The sequence below is a fragment of the Ranitomeya imitator genome, chromosome 5, assembly GCF_032444005.1.
Source record: "Ranitomeya imitator isolate aRanImi1 chromosome 5, aRanImi1.pri, whole genome shotgun sequence".
In the NCBI taxonomy this organism is placed as follows: Eukaryota; Metazoa; Chordata; class Amphibia; order Anura; family Dendrobatidae; genus Ranitomeya; species Ranitomeya imitator.
In genome coordinates, this window is record NC_091286.1 from 406316201 (window position 1) to 406336132 (window position 19932).

Genomic DNA, 19932 nt, shown 5'->3' on the forward strand with positions numbered 1-19932 from the left:
AACATTGAAAGGAAAGATCTCACCCCCACCCAGCTTAGGTCAGATTTCTCAGTGTGTATAACAGAAGCCCTGATCTCTTGGCCTAACCACCTGTATGATTAGAATGCACAGATGACAAATAACTTTCAGATTAAAACCCAGTGAAGACTTGGTTAACTGCCACTTAAGGCCCCTTCACATTCCGGATCGCTGCAGCGTCGCTGTTTGGTAGCTGGAGAGCTGTCACACAGACAGCTCTCCAGCGACCAACGATCCCGAAGTCCCCGGGTAACCAGGGTAAACATCGGGTTACTAAACGCAGGGCCGCGCTTAGTAACCCGATGTTTACCCTGGTTACCAGCGTAAAAGTAAAAAAAAAAAACAGTACATACTTACCTACCGCTGTCTGTCCCCGGCGCTCTGCTTCTCTGCACTCCTCCTGTACTGGCTGTGAGCACAGCGGCCGGAAAGCAGAGCGGTGACGTCACCGCTCTGCTTTCCGGCTGACCGACGCTCACAGCCAGTACAGGAGGAGTGCAGAGCACAACGCCGGGGACAGACAGCGGTAGGTAAGTATGTAGTGTTTTTTTTTTTTTTACTTTTACACTGGTAACCAGGGTAAACATCGGGTTACTAAGCGCGGCCCTGCGCTTAGTTACCCGATGTTTACCCTGGTTACCAGTGAAGACATCGCTGGATCGGTGTCACACACGCCGATCCAGCGATGTCCAAGGGAGATCCAGCGACGAAATAAAGTTCTGGACTTTGTTCAGCGACCAACGATCTCCCAGCAGGGGCCTGATCGTTGGTCGCTGTCACACATAACGATTCCCTTAACGATATCATTGCTACGTCACAAAAAGCAACGATATCGTTAACGATATCGTTATGTGTGAAGGTACCTTTAGACTGTGTAGGAAAAAAGTTACCTTGTACATCTTGATAAATCGCCATATACAGTAATCCCCACTTTAGCGTTGATGTAACAGTTTCAGAACCAGCCAGGAACAAATCTAACAATACATTAATCAGATTATCCTCACTGATTGTGGAAGATGGGTCATCCTTCACCTACGAGATAGGACATAGATCACAAGTCTTACTTATAATATTTATTCATAGTGCATTTGTATCATACTTAGTATTTAATATTTTATCTATAATAGATACCATGACCCATTTTTAAGGGTGAACTATTGGTAGACTTTTATCATACTCTCTTTTTTAAATAGTATAATATTTATCAGATACACCTTATACAGAAATGCTAATTATTACTTCTGCCCTCCCAAAGCCTTACTAAATCTGTGTATTTTAAACAATATATTAAACAGTTTGTTTCCTTTTATCTCCAGGAGTGCACTGCTCGCCAGCCCCCTGACTTCCTTCTTGATGCTGGTTGGTGGTATGGTCCTGAAGACTGACAATTCCAACTGGGCACTTTCCCTTGCAGCAAATAGAAGAAAAAAAATCACGGATTGTTTTCCACATAAGATTAAGGCTATGGTCACACTATCCGTATTTGGTCATTATTTCACATCAGTATATGTAAGCCAAAACAAGAAGTGGGTTAAAAATGCAGAATTGGTGCACGTGTTTCTATTATTCTTGTATGATAGGGGCGGTGTATAGAGAGAACAGTAGGAGGCCTAAGAAAGATCCATGAGGAACCTCATTAGCAAGGGGAAGATTAGAGGAGTAAAATATACAGGAGGCAAAATATACATTGAAGGTTGAGAACCAAAATAGCAGTTTCTTTGACCACTATAGAGAGGAGGAGCTGATGATCCATGGTGTCGAATGCTGCAGAGAGATCCATGATAATCAGGGAAGTGGGAATTGGCCATTAAATTTAGCTGTTAGATCATTAGAGATTTTAATAAGGGCAGTTTTAGTACAGTGTAAAGAGCAGAAATCAGATTGTAAAGGGTCAAAAAGAGGGTTATCTGAGAGATGGCAGATGAAATGAGAGTAGACCAACCGGGCCGCGGTTACCTGTACCGAGCTGGGTCCGGAACTGTTGAGACTGCCTCCCTTGTTGCCTGGGGGAAAGAATGAGGAGCCGGACCGATCTCATGACCCGGGTAGGAAGGGCAGCTTAAAAAGTAAAACACACAGCAGCGTGCAGCCAGGTGAGCAGCGTGCTCAGTCCTCTGAGTACCGGCGCCGCGACGGGCTGCGTTGTTTGGTCCCCGCCGCCTCCAGCGGGACCGCTGCAGAGAGAAGTGCCATGCGCTCAGTAACTGCCAGAGACAGAATTGCCGTGCGCTCAGTGACTGAGTACAGCGCACGAGCAGAGGAGAGAATTCCAAGTACCGGATAGACTTTTCTGCTATTGTTTTACAGTTGCTACCCCTATTATCCTACTCCCTAGTTTACAGGGAGTAATTCACTGTTAGGGGACTGGTCCGAGTGGGTTAAAGGCATGATAAGGAATGCATCCCATGACCCCCGCTATGCAGGGGGATATTGCTGTGATGGCTCTAGACTGGGAAGCCAGATGTTCTGTCATGTTCCGGCCCCCACGCGAGCGGGACACTTTCACCAGAGTGTTACAGATCTTGGAGGAGATGGATGGGGACCCCACGGATATCAGTGAATTGCGGATGCGCTTGTTTGGCCGTGTCCAAAGGGAGGGGGTATGTGACTCAGTACATGAACGCACTGCAGGAGATCCACGCCACAATCGCTAAGCAGGATGATGTGGATGTGGGGCCCCCTGATGTAATTTTAAGGGACTAACTACAGTAGTGGAAGGCCTCAGAAATGCACTTCGCAAACAAGCCCTGCGGGAGCGCTTGCGAGTCAATCCGCGTATGTCTTTTCTAGAAGTTGGGGCAGAAGCGAGTGTGCGCGAGCAAGAGCAGGGGGTGGCAGCCTCGGCAGGGAAGGTTCGGAGCGGTGAGGTATCCGCTCCGCCCGTAGCTGAACCAGGCTGGGTGAGAGCAATCTAGAAGAAAATTCAGGACATGCAGGAAGAGTAGTCCGACTTAAGAAAGAAACCCTAGTGATCCTGAGCCCCTCCAGTGACAGAACCCATCCTGAGCCCCATCAGGAAATGGGACAATCTCGCACAGAGAGACAGCCGATTTGTTTTAGGTGCAGAGACACTGGACATATTGCTCGAGGATGTGCACAGCGAGCGAGACCACTTGCTCGTTAAATTAGTGGGCTCCGTGGTTGGGGGATGCTGCTCGAATCCTGAGCAGCCAAGAGGGAGAGAAGGAAGTCTCGCAAGTTTAGTTTACCTGTGCCCCCTTGTATGGGCTGAAATGGATGGCTGGGCCATTCGTTGCTTAGTTGATACCAGTTCCCAAGTGACTACTATGCCAGAAACTAATTTCAGATGTCACTTTTCCGGGGCGATGCAGCCTGAATGGGGCCCAGTTATCAAGTTGACAACGGCCAACCAATTCCCCTTCCTAGTCACAGGGGTGGTCTGGATGCAAATTACCGTGTGTGGCAAAGATGTGGCCGAAAAGGAATAGTGTTGACCACCGGAGACCCTGGTAATGGCCCTACCATGATGCTAGGGATGAATGTGCTGAAGGAATTCGGGACCATCCTAGTCAATGAGCCTCCAGATGTTTTTCTCAATCGATGGAGCCCCCGCACCCCTGAAAGAAAGGTGTTCCAGCAACTGATATGGGTAGGCCAGGCTCAAGAAACGTTGAGAGAAGGAAAAGTCCTGGGGAAGGTAGTCGTTCCAGCTGCTGCCAAGCTCGTTTTACCGCCTGGCCAGACTGTGCTCACACTGCCCGTGCAAGCCTGTAAACCCCTCAAATTAGTGGAAGTCCAGATCATGCCCTACTAGATCAACTGTCTTCAGGACTCCTCATTGCTCAGGCATTAAACACTGTCCACGACGGTAATGTAGTGGCGCGATGCGTTAACCTAGGGGAGGATGATCTCATGCTCTCACCCAGGAGAGAAGTGGCCCAAGTACTGGGTATGCCGGGAGAACTGACACCACCAGAGGCTGATCAGTTAGCGGTGAAACCAGGAGATTCCTGGACTGTAGCCTTCACCATGTCCTCAGAGTCTTCATCCAGTATCCTGAGAGAAGGACACCGAATCCTGGAACAGATGTGGGCTGAACTGACGGAGCTCTCGTCGCAACAGGTGGAACAAGTGGTAGCTATGCTGGTGCGGTACCAAGATGTCTTTGCCCGTCATTACGATGATTTCGGGTGCACCACAGCCATAACTCACGTGATCCCCACAGGAAATGCCACACCAGTTCAGGAACGCTATCGACAGATCCAGCCGCAAATGTACCAGGAGGTGAAAGAAATGTTGGCACACATGCTCCAGAGTGGGGTCATATGGGAGAATCAGAGCCTGTGGGCAGCCCCTATCATTCTAGTTCAGAAAAATTATGGAACCCTGTGTTTTTGTGTTGACTATTGGTGACTAAATACCTGTACAGTTCTGGATTCTTACCCCCTACCGAGAATTGAGGAGTCGTTGTCTGCCCTAGGAAAAGCTACGTACTTCATTAGATCGATCTGGCCAATGGATATTGGCAAGTGCCTATGGCTGAGCAAGACCGGCTGACGACAGCCTTCATACTGCCTTTGGGGTTGTTTGAATTCAACCAGATGCCCTTTGGTCTTACCAACGCACCTGGATCCTTTCAGCGGCTGATGGAACAATGTTTGGGAGACCTGAACTTTGAAGCTACCCTCATTTATCTGGATGACATCATTGTCTATGCAGCCACTTTTAAGGAACATCTTCGATGGCTGGAGCAGGTGTTGAATTGGCTACAGAAGCATGGCCTGAAAGTGAACCCTCAGAAGTGACACCTTTTCCGCAAGAAAATTGAATACCTCGGACATGTTGTATCTGCTGAGGGAGTAAAACCTGCATGTGAGAAGATAGTGGCAGTACAGGATTGGCCCACCCCAAAAACAGTGAAGGACATGCGGGCCTTTCTGGGGCTTACGGGGTACTATTGACGGTTTGTGAAAGACTTCACTTGCATCGTCAATCTTCTGCTGGAATTATTGAAAGGAGTGCCATCTGGAGTGAAGAATCGGACCATCCAGTGGGGGAATAGCCAGGAAGAAGTCTTTCGAGCCTTGAAGATGGCCCTGACTGAACCACCCATACTGGCCTATGCAGACTTCTCTCAACCTTTAATCCTCCAGGGATTCTCTCAACCTTTAATCCTCCAGGGATTAGGGGCTGCATTGTTCCAGGTACAGGACAGAAAGGAATGAGTGATTGCCTACGCAATCCGATCTCTCCACGACAACTATAGTTCCTTTAAGCTGGAGTTACTGGCGTTAGTGTGGGCGATGACCGAGAAATTAGCCAAGGGCCTGTCAGGATCCGAAGTCTTGGTATGCACTGACAACAATTCTCTAGCCCACCTAGAAAATGTGAAACTGTGGGCCTTGGAGCAAAGATGGGTGGCCCGTATGTCAAAATACTGATAGATACAAAATCGCATACAGAAAAGGAGCTGAGAATAGGCATGCTGACGCCCTGTCCAGAGTGACTTACGAGCGACCTGGCCGGGACCAAGATGAAGAGTTAGAGGCGGAAGAGATTCCTGGGTTCCAGAACCTCACCAGGACGTTGGCAACGACGGTCAAAGAGGCATCGGGGAAACACCTGTTGCATTGACCTCAAGATGATTGAGTGCAACTGCAGCAGGAAGCCAGGGAACTCGCTCAGTTGAGACAATGGGTGGCCCTAAAACAACTCCCCGGCTAGAGTGAGCGAGATGCCCTGTCCTCGCGGATGCTGCAGATTCCCCGACAATGGGAGAGGCTTCAACTGGAAGACGGTTTGCTGTATAAGAAGGGGAAGTTGGTCTGAGAATTGGGCGTCACCTGGCAAGTAGTGCTCCCTGAAAAAGTGATCAATGAGGTGGCCATGGAAGCTCATGTAAGGATAGGCTCACTTCGGTCCAGAGAAGACGTTTCAGTGGTTGCAGAAGCTGGTCTATCATCCCCAGTTAAAGACTGCAGTGGAAGAGGCCTGTCGACAATGTTGAGGCTGTGAATTGGCTAAACCTCCAGAACAGAGAGCTCCTATGCAGACCATTGTGACCTCCGATCCCTTGGAACTGCTAATGATTGACTACTTGACCATGGGTCCTGCTCATCTCGGAAATGAACATTGTCTTGTGATGACCGATCATTTTACTAAGTTCACTGTGGTGACTCCGACCTGGAGACAGCTGCACAGGCCATCTGTCAAGATTTCATCTGGGCATAAGGATGACCAAAAAGGAACCATTCTGATCAAGGCACCTGCTTTCGGGGTCGAGTGATGGAGGAGCTCCACCGCCTGTATCAGTTTGAAAATTCCAGGATGACACCTTACCATCCGCAGGGGAATGGAGCCTGTGAACATTTAAACCGGACGTTCATTCAAACAGAAAAGCCCGTTGGCCCGAGTATGTAGCTGAGTTGGTCTGGTGTACAACAACCGAGTGCACAGTACAACCGGATACACGCCATACACCCTGCTGTTCGGTTGAAAAGGACGAGAGATTATCGAGCCCGAGTTAGACCCAGAGGAGGACTACCATGGATAGCGGTTGTCCACCTGGGTCCTTGAACATCGACATCACTTACAGACTCTGCATTGACTAGTACAGAGCAGGTTTCAGGAATTTGAGCACCATGAGACGACGCCTCTGCAAGGGATAACTCTCAAGGCTGGGGACTGAGTATTGGTCCAAGACAAACGACCTCAAGGCAAGTTAGAGCATCGATGGGAACAAACGCCATACAGGGTGAAATGCCGAATTAAAACTGATGGACCCATCTATGAAGTTCAGCCTGAAGGGGGTCCGATCTGAGTAGTGCACCGAAGCATGCTATGTCCGTGCCTGTCACGAGATCCTGAAAGCGAAAAAAAAACACCAAGTGTTCCCTAAGTGTCCATTCCAGTCACCTTTGATTGTGATGAAGGAGAAGAACCTGCCTTACCCTCTGACCTGGACCGTCCATTACCCACTGACATAGGGGAAGTGCGAGAACCTGAAACTCTTGATATGGCTGCTGCACCGAACTCTGATGCATCCCCGTCCTCAATTGTCCAACCTGACTCGACTACCCAACCTGACTTACGCCGCACAGAATGAATGACAGCTGGAATACCTCCCAACCGTTATGAACAAGACCAATTTATTTGGCAGCGGATCATTCGAGAGATGGAGGCGTGTCAAAGCCTGCTGCAAGAACTCTCGCCCGTGGAATGGCGAGCTAAAGGAGAGGGGGAGTGTAGGGAGGAAGAAGTACCAATCCAGGTCCTGAACTGTTAAGGCTACCTCTTCCTTGTTGCCTGGGGGAAGGAATGAGGACCTGGATCGACCTCATGACCTGGGTAGGAGGGGCAGCTTAAAAAGCAATGCGGTTGCAGCCGTGGGCAGTTTGGCGCGAAGCAGCAGCAGCGCTGCAACGGGCTGCGTTGTTTGGTCCCCGCCTCCAGCTGAACCGCTGCAGAAAGAAGTGCTGTGCGCTCAGTAGCTGCCAGATATAGAAGTGCCGTGCGCTCAGTGACTGAGTACCGCGCACATGCAGAGGAGAGAAGGCCGAGTACTGGACAGACTTTTGCAGCCTAACTTGCCACTTGCTTCCCGCCCAATTATGTTTGACTCTGAGAGTGCCACAGCCTTGTTTGTTTCGACCGCATGTGCTTATGGACTAGGGGCTCAGCGGAAGGTACCAGAGACCAACCACTGCCGCCAGAAGACAGACCATCACTTAAAGGACCTCATCTGAGGACATCGCTCGGCCGCTGCGATCCCCCCTGCGGGATCATCTGCTGCAGAGGACCATACAGGAAGGACACGATAAGTTCTTTCACTGGACTGCTATTGTTTTACATTTGCTACCCCTATTATCCTTCCTTTAACCATGAACCTCTCTGAGATTCGTGAATATCTTGTTTTATTAAATTGTTACATCTTGTTAACCCTTGCTCTGCCTCCTGTTTGTCACTGCATCCCGCAACCTGCTTACAAGGTTTTAGACTGGTCTATAGTTGGCAGGTCTGGTCAAGCAATTTTTTTTTAGTAATGGAATTATCACAGTGTGCATGAATAAAGAGGGAAAGAGAAAAGTTAAATATTTTAATTAGGTTGGCAGTGTCAATTGGGGAGATGGACTGGAGGAGATGTGAGGGAATAGGTTCAGTGGTGCAGGTTGTAGGGCAAGAAAAAGTGAGGAGCCTGGTAACTTCTTTCATAACAGGCTCAAAGGTGTAAAGTGAGCACTTGAGATGCGGGAGGGAAGAGGATAGAGGATCTGAGGGGATTGTGTGAAAATGTCCTGACAGATATGGTTGATTTTTTGTAGGAATTAGGTGGCCAGATTGTCAGTGCTGAGATTGGTGACGGGGTCCTGTACTTTAGGGCTCAGGGGCGATGGGAAAGTTTCAAAGAGTTGTTTTGGATTGTCGGCTTGTGATGTAATGAGTGTGGTGAAAAGAGCCTAGTTTGTCTAGATGGAGAGCAGAGTTATAAGTTTTGAGCATGAATTTATTGTGGATGAAGTCTTCTGCTGGAAATAATTTTCTTAACTGATGCTCAGCAGTGGAGAAAATCACTGTGGATTGCTAATTAGTGATGAGCCAGTATACTCGTTGCTCGAGTGATCTCCGAGTATTTGTTATTGCTCGGAGATATAGTTTTCATCGCCTCAGTTGCATGATTTACAGCTGCCAGATACGCTGAATACATGTGAGGAATGCCTGTTTGTTAGGGAATTCCCACATGTATTCAGCGTATCTGGCAGCCGTAAATCATGCAACTGAGGAGATGAAAACTATATCTCCGAGCAATAACAAATACTCTGAGATCACCCAAGCGTGCTTGGGAAAACCCGAGCAACGAGTATACTTGCTCATCACTATTGCTAATAACTATGCACACAACGGTAAATTGAGGTCTACATAGCGGACACAAAGTTAGGTAATGTCATTACTTCCTGTGTTTACATACCCTACAAAAATAGAGTACATATTTCATTAATATACTACCAAAATATTATTATTTATTTGTAGAGCACAATTGATTCCATGGTGCTATACAGGAGAGAGGTGGTTGCATGCAAAATACACATATAAAGTACAGTGAATATAAACTAACAATGACAGACTGGTACAGAGAGGAGATGACCCTGCCCTTGAATGCTTGCAGTCTTCAAAATATATGCATGTCCTCTATTTACCTGTAACAGGTAAGAAGGACAGGGGGATAAAAATAATGAATCTGTGGTATCTTTTTTAAGCCCCTGTTATACAAATTGCTCAATATGTTTTGTTGTGTTTGGGCTGCTAGGAGCATGGTTCTGCATTGAAATATACAATACGAGAAAAACACAAATAGAAAAAGACACATCAGATGATATCATGGCCCTTACCAATGCTTCTTGGAAAAAAGTCAGAGATAGATGAAAGCTTAGCATCAATTTATGTAGTAGTTCATATTGCATTCACAGTCTTATGTATTAAAAGTTAAAAATTGGCACTCATTTGTATGCACTGTTTGACTAGAATAAAGGATTTTCATGGATTGCCATCGCCAAGTTTTCAGTGTGACAAACCTTGTATAAAGTGACAGTTTATTTTACAAACCCTTAAGATCTCTTCCTTGTAATAATCCACAACATTTTGAGGTTCAGGTGAAGAGTTCTGTTCATGTTGTCTTATTTCTTGCAACATATATTGTTTCAAGTGCATGTGTTTGTACATGGCCTGTTGAGGACCTGGGAGAAGATGCATGAGCCATGGGAAAGCATCATACAGCTGAACAGCAACAGAAAAAGACACATTTTTCAATTTAGATGCATGAAAATACTTTAATTGCTAACACAAAAATATACAGACAGTACATGGATACCATCAGAACTGCATGCTTAAACCCATATCTCCAGGGCACCAAACTGAATCACATATATAAACCACAAAATAAACTACAGTATAAAGTGCCAAATTTAAAAATAAAATTTATTGAAACATGTTTAAAACCATGATAGTATCCCAGGTGACTGCATTCCAAGCAGGGAAGACCACTGTGCAAGATATAGACCAAACAGTGCTTCTACTATTTAATATACTCAAACCCACTTATTGATCAAATGCATAGTGCAGGGGTATCTCATTTCCTGTGAAAGTAGGCATTAATAGAGTAATAAATAGCAGCACTTTACATGAGTTAGGAATCTTTGTGTTGGGTCTCCGCCTCCCCAACGCTCGTTTCGCTTCTTCGTCAAGAGGCGTGTGTTGGGGGAGGGGTGGAACTGGTTAAATAGTATGATTAACCAATTAGAGGTAGCGTCTCTGGAGGTGTATGCTGGTCACATGCCTGTTGTGCCATGTGCATAGGTGATAGGTGAAGAAAGTATTTCAGGTGTAATGTGCACATGCTTCACTGACGTCACCCGGCATTTGAGACACATGGACTTGCGGCCGTGGTACGCAAGCTGACATGGTCCGTCTGTGAGACGGTGCATGCGCCTGAGCTCCCGAGTGACCACTTGCCCAGGCATCAGAGTGTGAGAGAGCGCTGCATGCGTCACGCCGGATACCATCAGAGTTGCATCTAATTTCTGTCTGTTCTTCGTTGACTGGGGCTAGGAAAAACTTTCTGCATGATATTGTGAAAAACACAGCAAAAATTATTCAATTTACTGTGATTTTTCCAACATTTTTGCACAACACACAAGAGCACAAAAATGTGCTAATTTTTTCACTAAGTAACTAGGATAAGTCGCTTAAAGTGTAACTGCAGAATTCACTCCTCAAATCTATCACTAAAGGTACCGTCACACTAAGTGACGCTGCAGCGATACCGACAACGATCCGGATCGCTGCAGCGTCGCTGTTTGGTCGCTGGAGAGCTGTCACACAGACAGCTCTCCAGCGACCAACGATGCCGGTAACCAGGGTAAACATCGGGTTACTAAGCGCAGGACCGCGCTTAGTAACCTGATGTTTACCCTGGTTACCATCCTAAAGGTAAAAAAAACAAACGCTTCATACTTACCTTCCGCTGTCTGTCCCCGGCGCTGTGCTTCTCTGTACTGGCTGTGAGCACAGCGGCCGGAAAGCAGAGCGGTGACGTCACCGCTCTGCTTTCTGGCCGGTGTGCTCACAGTGAGTGCAGGAAAGCACAGCGCCGGGGACAGACAGTGGAAGGTAAGTATGAAGCGTTTGTTTTTTTTATTTTTGGGATGGTAACCAGGGTAAACATCGGGTTACTAAGCGCGGCCCTGCGCTTAGTAACCCGATGTTTACCCTGGTTACCAGCTAAGACATCGCTGAATCGGCGTCACACACGCCGATTCAGCGATGTCAGCAGGAAGTCCAGCGACGAAATAAAGTGCTGGACTTTCTGCAGCGACCAACGACAGCAGAGCAGGATTCTGATCGCTGCTGTGTGTCAAACTGAACGATATCGCTAGCCAGGACGCTGCAACGTCACAGATCGCTAGCGATATCGCTTAGTGTGACGGTACCTTAAGACATCGCATAACAGCTGCTGCCTGAAGAAGTCTGTAGAGAATTTGTGGGTTGAAGCTCCTAGGGACTACAGCATGTAGAGCAGACAATTGGTAAAAATGTGACACAAGAATATCATATAATCTGCACCCAACATCTTATTCTGAAAAGTCATTTTTTTACAATTTTCCCAATAGTCTTCAGACTTCCCATACAGAAGTGTGACCTACTTACCTGACCCCAGTGAGTGAGTACCAAAAAAATTACCAACCACGTTAGTAGAATCGATAATATGATGGAATAATTTATCTTTCAGTGAGTAGGTATGACCAAAGTTCACAGCAGACATCACATTACTAACAGCATTCATAATACAGCTGTTAGGGTCAGTGGCACTTCCTGAAATATCAATTTAAAAAAAAGTTGAATGATATAAAATGGCATAAATGAAAACACAAGGTAATAAGAAAATAAAAAGATATTAATGGAAAGTATGCAATTTCATGCCCAGATTTTAGCTCATAGAATGATTGCTATGAGCATCATTTAACCCCTTAATGATCGCCAATACGTCCTTTAACTGACCTAAGATATAAGAGAATATCATCCCCATACAGATGACAATCCAGCAGCTGTCGGCTGCACACTACAGCTGACAACCTGCTGTATCAGTCTCGATCAGTATCGGTACCTTCTAAATCTGTTTAACCCCTTAGATGCTGCGGTCAATAGTGACTGCAACATATAAATGATTAACAGAGTGTCAGGGGCTTCCTCTTTAACCCCTTTCTGACCTCGGACTGGATAGTACGTCCGAGGTCAGATCCCCTGCTTTGATGTAGGCTCCGGCGGTGAGCCCACATCAGAGCCGCGACATGTCAGCTGTTTTGAACAGCTGACATGTGCGCGCAATTGCGGCAAGTGGAATCGCGATCCACCCATCGCTATTAACAAGTTAAATGTCGCTGTCAAACGCTGACAGCGGCATTTAAATACCGCTTCCAGCCGCGCGGCCGGAAATGCGCATTACACCGACCCCCGTCACATGATCGGGGGTCAGCGATGCGTCAGGATAGTAACCATAGAGGTCTTTGAGACCTCTATGGTTACTGATGCGGGCTTGCTGTGAGCGCCACCCTGTGGTCGGCCCTCATAGCAAGCCTGTAATTAAGCTACATAGGAGCGATCTGATGATCGCTGCTATGTTGCAGAGCCGATCAGGCTATGCCAGCTTCTAGCCTCCCATGGAGGCTATTGAAGCATGGCAAAAGTAAAAAAAAGTTTAAAAAATATGAAATAAATACAAAAAATATAAAAGTTTTAATCACGCCCCTTTTGCCCCATTCAAAATAAAAGAATAAAAATAAAATATACACATATTTGGTATCGCCGCGTTCAGAATCACCCGATCTATCAATAAAAAAAGGATTAACCTAATCGCTAAATGGCGTAGTGAGAAAAAAATTTGAAACGCCAAATTTACTTTTTTTTGCTCGCTGCGACATTGCATTAAAATACAATAACGGGCAATCAAAAGAACATATCTGCACCAAAATGGTATCACTAAAAACGGCAGCTCAGCACACAAAAAATAAGCCCTCACCCGACCCCAGATAACGAAAAATGCAGACGCTATGGGTATCGGAAAATGGCGCAATTGTTTTTTTTGTTTTTTTTTTAGCAAAGTTTGGAATTTTTTTTCACCACTTAGATAAAAAATAACCTAGACATGTTTGGTGTCTATGAACTCGTAATGACTTGGAGAATCATAATGGCAGGTTAGTTTTAGCATCTAGTGAACCTAGCAAAAAAGCCAAGCAAAAAACACGCATGGGAATGCACTTTTTTTGCAATTTCACCACACTTGGAATTTTTTACCCATTTTCTAGTACACATCATGGTAATACCAATGATGTCGTTCAAAAGTACAACTGATCCCACAAAAAATAAGCCCTCATTATGGCCATATTGACGGACAAATAAAAAAGTTATGGCTCTGGGAAGGAGGGGAGTGAAAAACGAACACGGAAAAATGGAAAATCCCAAGGTCATGAAGGGGTTAACCCCATCAGCACCCTGAGATCATGATTGTGTGGCCTTTATGTTTGTCATGGCAATTCATGGGCAAATAACAGCCCTAGAGTCTGGCAGCTACAGTGACCTGTTCAGAAGTTAGCGACATTTAGGAGGTAAAAATATTCCTGTCATGTCACTTTACATTCATTCCTGAACAGCACCTGAAGGGTCAATAAACTACTTTTTTTACTTCTTCAATTTTAAACCTCCTAAAAGGCTAACAAAATAAAATATAATTTTACAAATGGTGCTGATGTAAAGCCGACATGTCAGAAATGTTATCTATTAATGTTTTTTCTGTGTTAAAGTGAACCTGTCACCCCGTTTTTTTTAAATTGAGATAAAAATACTGTTAAATAGGGTCTGCGCTGTGCGTTACAATAGTGTATGTAGTGTACCCTGATTCCCCACCTATGCTGCGAAATACATTACCAAAGTCGCCGTTTTCGCCTGTCAATCAGGCTGGTCAGGTCAGGTGGGCGTGGGGACATCGCTGTTTCTTCCCCAGCTTTCCATTGGTGGCGTAGTGGTGTGCGCATGTCCAAGTTCCGAATCCACTGCGCGCAGGTGCAGAAAAAGCGCGCGATCTGCACTATTACCCTTGTCATCGGTGGGGGCGGCCATCTTCCTGAGGCCGTGCGTGCGCAGATGGAGTGCTCTGCTGCACGGGGCTTCCGGAAAATGGCCGCGGGATGCCGCGCGTGCGCAGAAGAGATCGCGGCGGCCATTTTCCTGAAGCCGAGATGCAAACTCGGCTTTGGGAAAATGGCCGCCGCGATCTCCATCTGCGCATGCGTGGCATCCCGCGGCCATTTTCCTGAAGCCCCGTGCAGCAGAGCACTCCATCTGCGCATGTGCGGCCTCAGGAAGATGGCCGCCCCCACCGATGACAAGGGTAATAGCGCAGATTGCGCGCTTTTTCTTCACCTACGCCCAGTGGATTCGGAACTTGCACATGCGCACACCACTACGCCACCAACGGAAAGCTGGGGAAGAAACAGCGATGTCACCACGCCCACCTGACCTGACCAGCCTGATTGACAGGCAAAAACGGCGACTTTGGTAATGTATTTCGCAGCATAGGTGGGGAATCAGGGTACACTACATACACTATTGTAACGCACAGCACAGGCCCTATTTAACAGTATTTTTATCTCAATCTGAAAAAACGGGGGTGACAGGTTCCCTTTAAGACTATTTGGATTAAAGGATAATTTTTTGTCAAATTTCTGATATTTTTTATAAATAAACACAAAACATATCGACCTAAATTTACCATTATCATAAATTACAGCAAGCCACGAAAAAAACATCTCAAAATCATTGGGATTTGTTGAAGCATTCCGAAGTTATTACCACATAAAGGGACACTGGTCAGATTTAAAAAATTTGTCCGGTCACTAAGGGGTTAAGTGTTATGTACAAGAAGTCACGAATGGGCACTACATTATACCAGCCTCTTAAATACAGCAGACTTCCACATACAGCAGAGACCTCCCACCGATACTACTCAGTGGTCATCAGGGCAGCATGTATCAGCTGTCAGGTTCCCTTTTACCTAAACCGCTAAAAACATTGCACTTGTTTACTGTTGGTAGAAAATATAACAATATACAGTATACACATCAAGTAAAGATAATTCAACTTTATCATATAATTACAGGTGCTTCTCACAAAATTAGAATATCATCACAAAGTTAATTTACTTCAGTTCTTCAATACAAAAAATGAAACTCATATATTATATAGAGTCATTACAAACCGAGTGATCTATTTCAAGTGTTTATTTCTGTTAATGTTGATTATTATGGCTTACAGCCAATGAAAACCCAAAAGTCATTATCTCAGTAAAATAGAATACTTTATAACACCAGCTTGAAAAATGATTTTAAAATCCAAAATGTTGGCCTACTGAAATGTATATTCAGTAAATTGTTATGACCTGGTGGTTAGGAGCACCCGGAATGACCTGATAGTTAAAACTCACACAGGACAAGCTCTGGGATGTGGGAGCTCTGCTGACCGCAATCCCTAATCCTATCACACACACTAGAAATAGCCGTGGAGCACTCCTGACGCTCCCTAGGCGCCTCGTCACAGCCTAAGAGCTAACTAGCCCTAGAGATAGAAAATAAAGCCTACCTTGCCTCAGAGAAATTCCCCAAAGGAAAAGGCAGCCCCCCACATATAATGACTGTGAGTAAAGATGAAAGTCACAAACGCAGAAATGAAACAGGTTTCAGCAAAGGGAGGCCAGACTTACTAAATAGACAGAGGATAGGAAAGGTAGCTTTGCGATCAGCACAAAAAACTACAAAAGACCACGCAGAGTGTGCAAAAAGACCTCCGCACCGACTAACGGTGCGGAGATGCCACTCTGCATCCCAGAGCTTCCAGCTAGCAAGACAAAATCATGATATCCAGCTGGACAAGAAAACAATGAACGAATTAGATACTATCAGGAACTTAGCTTCTGCTGGAGTAGACAGGTCACCAGAAAGATCCAACAGCGAACTGAACCAATGCAGAAACATTGACAGCTGGCATGGAGTAACGATCTAAGTGGAGTTAAATAGAGCAGCCAACCAAAGGATAAACCACGTCACCTGTGTAAGGAACCTCAGAAGCAGCAGCTCCACTCACAGCCACCAGAGGGAGCCCACGGACAGAACTCACAAAGTACCATTCACGACCACAGGAGGGAGCTCGACAACAGAATTCACAACAGTACCCCCCCTTGAGGAGGGGTCACCAAACCCACACCAGAGCCCCCAGGCCAATCAGGACGAGCCAAATGAAAGGCATGAACCAAATCGGCAGCATGAACATTAGAGGCAAAAACCCAGGAATTATCTTCCTGACCATAACCCTTCCACTTGACCAGGTACTGGAGTTTCCGTCTTGAAACACGAGAATCCAAAATCTTCTCCACCACATACTCCAACTCCCCCTCAACCAACACCGGGGCAGGAGGATCAACAGAGGGAACCATAGGCGCCATGTATCTCCGCAACAACGACCTATGGAAAACATTATGGATGGCAAAAGAAGCTGGAAGGTCCAAACGAAATGACACAGGATTAAAAACTTCAGAAATCTTATATGGCCCAATGAAACGAGGCTTAAACTTAGAAGAAACCTTCATAGGAACATGACGAGATGACAACCAAACCAAATCCCCAACCCGAAGTCGAGGACCAACACAGCGCCGGCGGTTAGCGAAATGTTGAGCCTTCTCCTGGGACAATGTCAAATTGTCCACCACATGAGTCCAAATCTGCTGCAACCTGTCCACCACAGTATCCACACCAGGACAGTCCGAAGGCTCAACCTGCCCTGAAGAGAAACGAGGATGGAAACCAGAATTGCAGAAAAAAGGAGAAACCAAAGTAGCCGAGCTGGCCCGATTATTAAGGGCGAACTCAGCCAAAGGCAAGAAGGACACCCAATCATCCTGATCAGCAGAAACAAAGCATCTCAGATATGTTTCCAAAGTCTGATTAGTTCGTTCGGTTTGGCCATTAGTCTGAGGATGGAAAGCCGAAGAAAAAGACAAATCAATGCCCATCTTAGCACAAAAGGACTGCCAAAACCTTGAAACAAACTGGGAACCTCTGTCCGAGACGATGTTCTCCGGAATGCCATGCAAACGAACCACATGCTGGAAAAACAATGGCACCAAATCAGAGGAGGAAGGCAATTTAGACAAGGGTACCAAATGGACCATCTTAGAGAAGCGATCACAAACCACCCAAATGACCGACATCCTTTGAGAAACAGGGAGATCAGAAATAAAATCGATGGAAATATGCGTCCAGGGCCTCTTCGGGACCGGCAAGGGCAAAAGCAACCCACTGGCACGAGAACAGCAGGGCTTAGCCCGAGCACAAGTCCCACAGGACTGCACAAAAGAACGCACATCCCGTGACAAAGAAGGCTACCAAAAGGATCTAGCCACCAAATCTCTGGTACCAAAGATTCCAGGATGACCAGCCAACACCGAACAATGAACCTCAGAGATAACTCTACTAGTCCATCTATCAGGGACAGTTTCTCCGTTGGACAACGGTCAGGTCTATCAGCCTGAAACTTCTGCAGCATGCGCCGCAAATCAGGGGAGATGGCAGACAAAATTACCCCTCTTTAAGAATACCCGCCGGCTCCGGAACACCCGGAGAGTCAGGCACAAAACTCCTTGACAGGGCATCAGCCTTCACATTCTTAGATCCCGGAAGGTATGAAACCACAAAATCAAAACGGGAGAAAAAGAGCGACCATCGAGCCTGTCTAGGATTCAACCGTTTGGCAGACTCGAGATAAGTCAAATTCTTGTGATCCGTCAAGACCATCACGCGATGTTTAGCTCCTTCAAGCCAATGTCGCCACTCCTCGAATGCCCACTTCATGGCCAACAACTCTCGATTGCCCTTATCATAATTGCGCTCAGCAGGCGAGAATTTTCTAGAAAAGAAGGCACATGGTTTCATCACCGAGCCATCAGAACTTCTTTGCGACAAAACAGCCCCTGCTCCAATCTCAGAAGCATCAACCTCGAACTGAAACGGGAGCGAAACATCTGGCTGGCACAGCACAGGGGCAGAAGAAAAACGACGCTTCAACTCCTGAAAAGCCTCTACAGCCGCAGAGGACCAATTGACCACATCAGCACCTTTCTTGGTCAAATCAGTCAACGGTTTAGTAATACTAGAAAAATTAGCGATGAAGCGACGGTAAAAATTAGCAAAGCCCAGGAACTTCTGTAGGCTCTTCACAGATGTCGGCTGAGTCCAATCATAAATGGCCTGAACTTTAACAGGGTCCATCTCGATAGGAGAAGGGGAAAAAATGAAACCCAAAAATTAAACCTTCTGAACTCCAAAGAGAAACTTTGACCCCTTCACAAACAAGGAATTCGCACGAAGGACCTGGAACACCATTCTGACCTGCTTCACATGAGACTCCCAATCATCCGAAAAGACCAAAATGTCATCCAAATATACAATCATGAATCCATCCAGGTACTCTCGGAAGATGTCATGCATAAAGGACTGAAACACAGATGGAGCATTAGAAAGCCCGAATGGCATAACCAGGTACTCAAAATGGCTCTCGGGCGTATTAAATGCTGTTTTCCATTCATCGCCCTGTTTAATTCGCACAAGATTATACGCCCCTCGAAGATCTATCTTGGTGAACCAACTAGCCCCCTTAATCCGAGCAAACAAATCAGACATCAGCGGCAAAGGATACTGAAATTTGACTGTGATCCTATTAAGAAGGCGGTAATCAATACAAGGTCTTAAAGAGCCATCCTTCTTGGCCACAAAAAAGAACCCTGCTCCCAATTGTGACGACGACGGGCGAATATGACCCTTCTCCAAGGATTCCTTTATATAACTCCGCATAGCAGCGTGCTCTGGCACAGATAAATTAAACAGTCAGCCCTTAGGAAACTTACTACCGGGAATCAAATTAATAGCACAATCGCAATCCCTATGACGAGGTAGGGCACCGGATTTGGGCTCCTCAAATACATCCCGGTAATCTGATAAAAACTCAGGGACTTCAGAAGGAGTGGAAGGCGAAATTGACAACAATGGAACATCACCATGTACCCCTTGACAACCCCAGCCGGACACAGACATAGATTTCCAATCCAATACTGGATTATGGACCTGTAGCCATGGCAACCCCAAAACGACCACATCATGCAGATTATGCAACACCAAAAAGCGAATATCCTCCTGATGTGCAGGAGCCATGCACATGGTCAATTGCGTCCAGTATTGAGGTTTATTCTTGGCCCAAGGCGTAGCATCAATTCCTCTCAATGGAATAGGATACTGCAAGGGCTCCAAGGAAAAACCACAGCGCCTGGCAAACTCCAAGTCCATCAAATTCAGGGCAGCGCCTGAATCCACAAATGCCATAACAGAATAGGACGACAGAGAGCAAATCAGAGTAACGGACAAAAGAAATTTAGACTGTACCGTACCAATGGTGGCAGACCTAGCGAACCGCTTAGTGCACTTCGGACAATCGGAGATAGCATGAGTGGATTCACCACAGTAAAAACACAGTCCATTCCGACGTCTGTGTTCTTGCCGTTCAGCTCTGGTCAAAGTCCTATCACACTGCATAGGCTCAGGCCTATTCTCAGAGAATACCGCCAAATGGTGCACAGCTTTGCGCTCACGCAAGCGCCGATCGATCTGAATAGCCAAGGACATAGACTCATTCAGACCAGAAGGTGTGGGAAATCCCACCATGACATCCTTAAGGGCTTCAGAAAGACCCTTTCTGAAAATTGCCGCCAGGGCACATTCATTCCACTGAGTAAGCACAGACCCCTTTCTAAACTTCTGACAGTACACCTCCACTTCATCCTGACCCTGACACAATGCCAGCAAG

The 19932-nt window shown here is 46.3% G+C and overlaps 1 pseudogene; it reads right to left on the reverse strand.

Annotated features, from left to right (window-relative positions):
- Positions 1 to 19932, reverse strand: part of LOC138638021 (cytochrome P450 2J2-like) — a 151895-nt pseudogene that overhangs the window by 43559 nt on the left and 88404 nt on the right.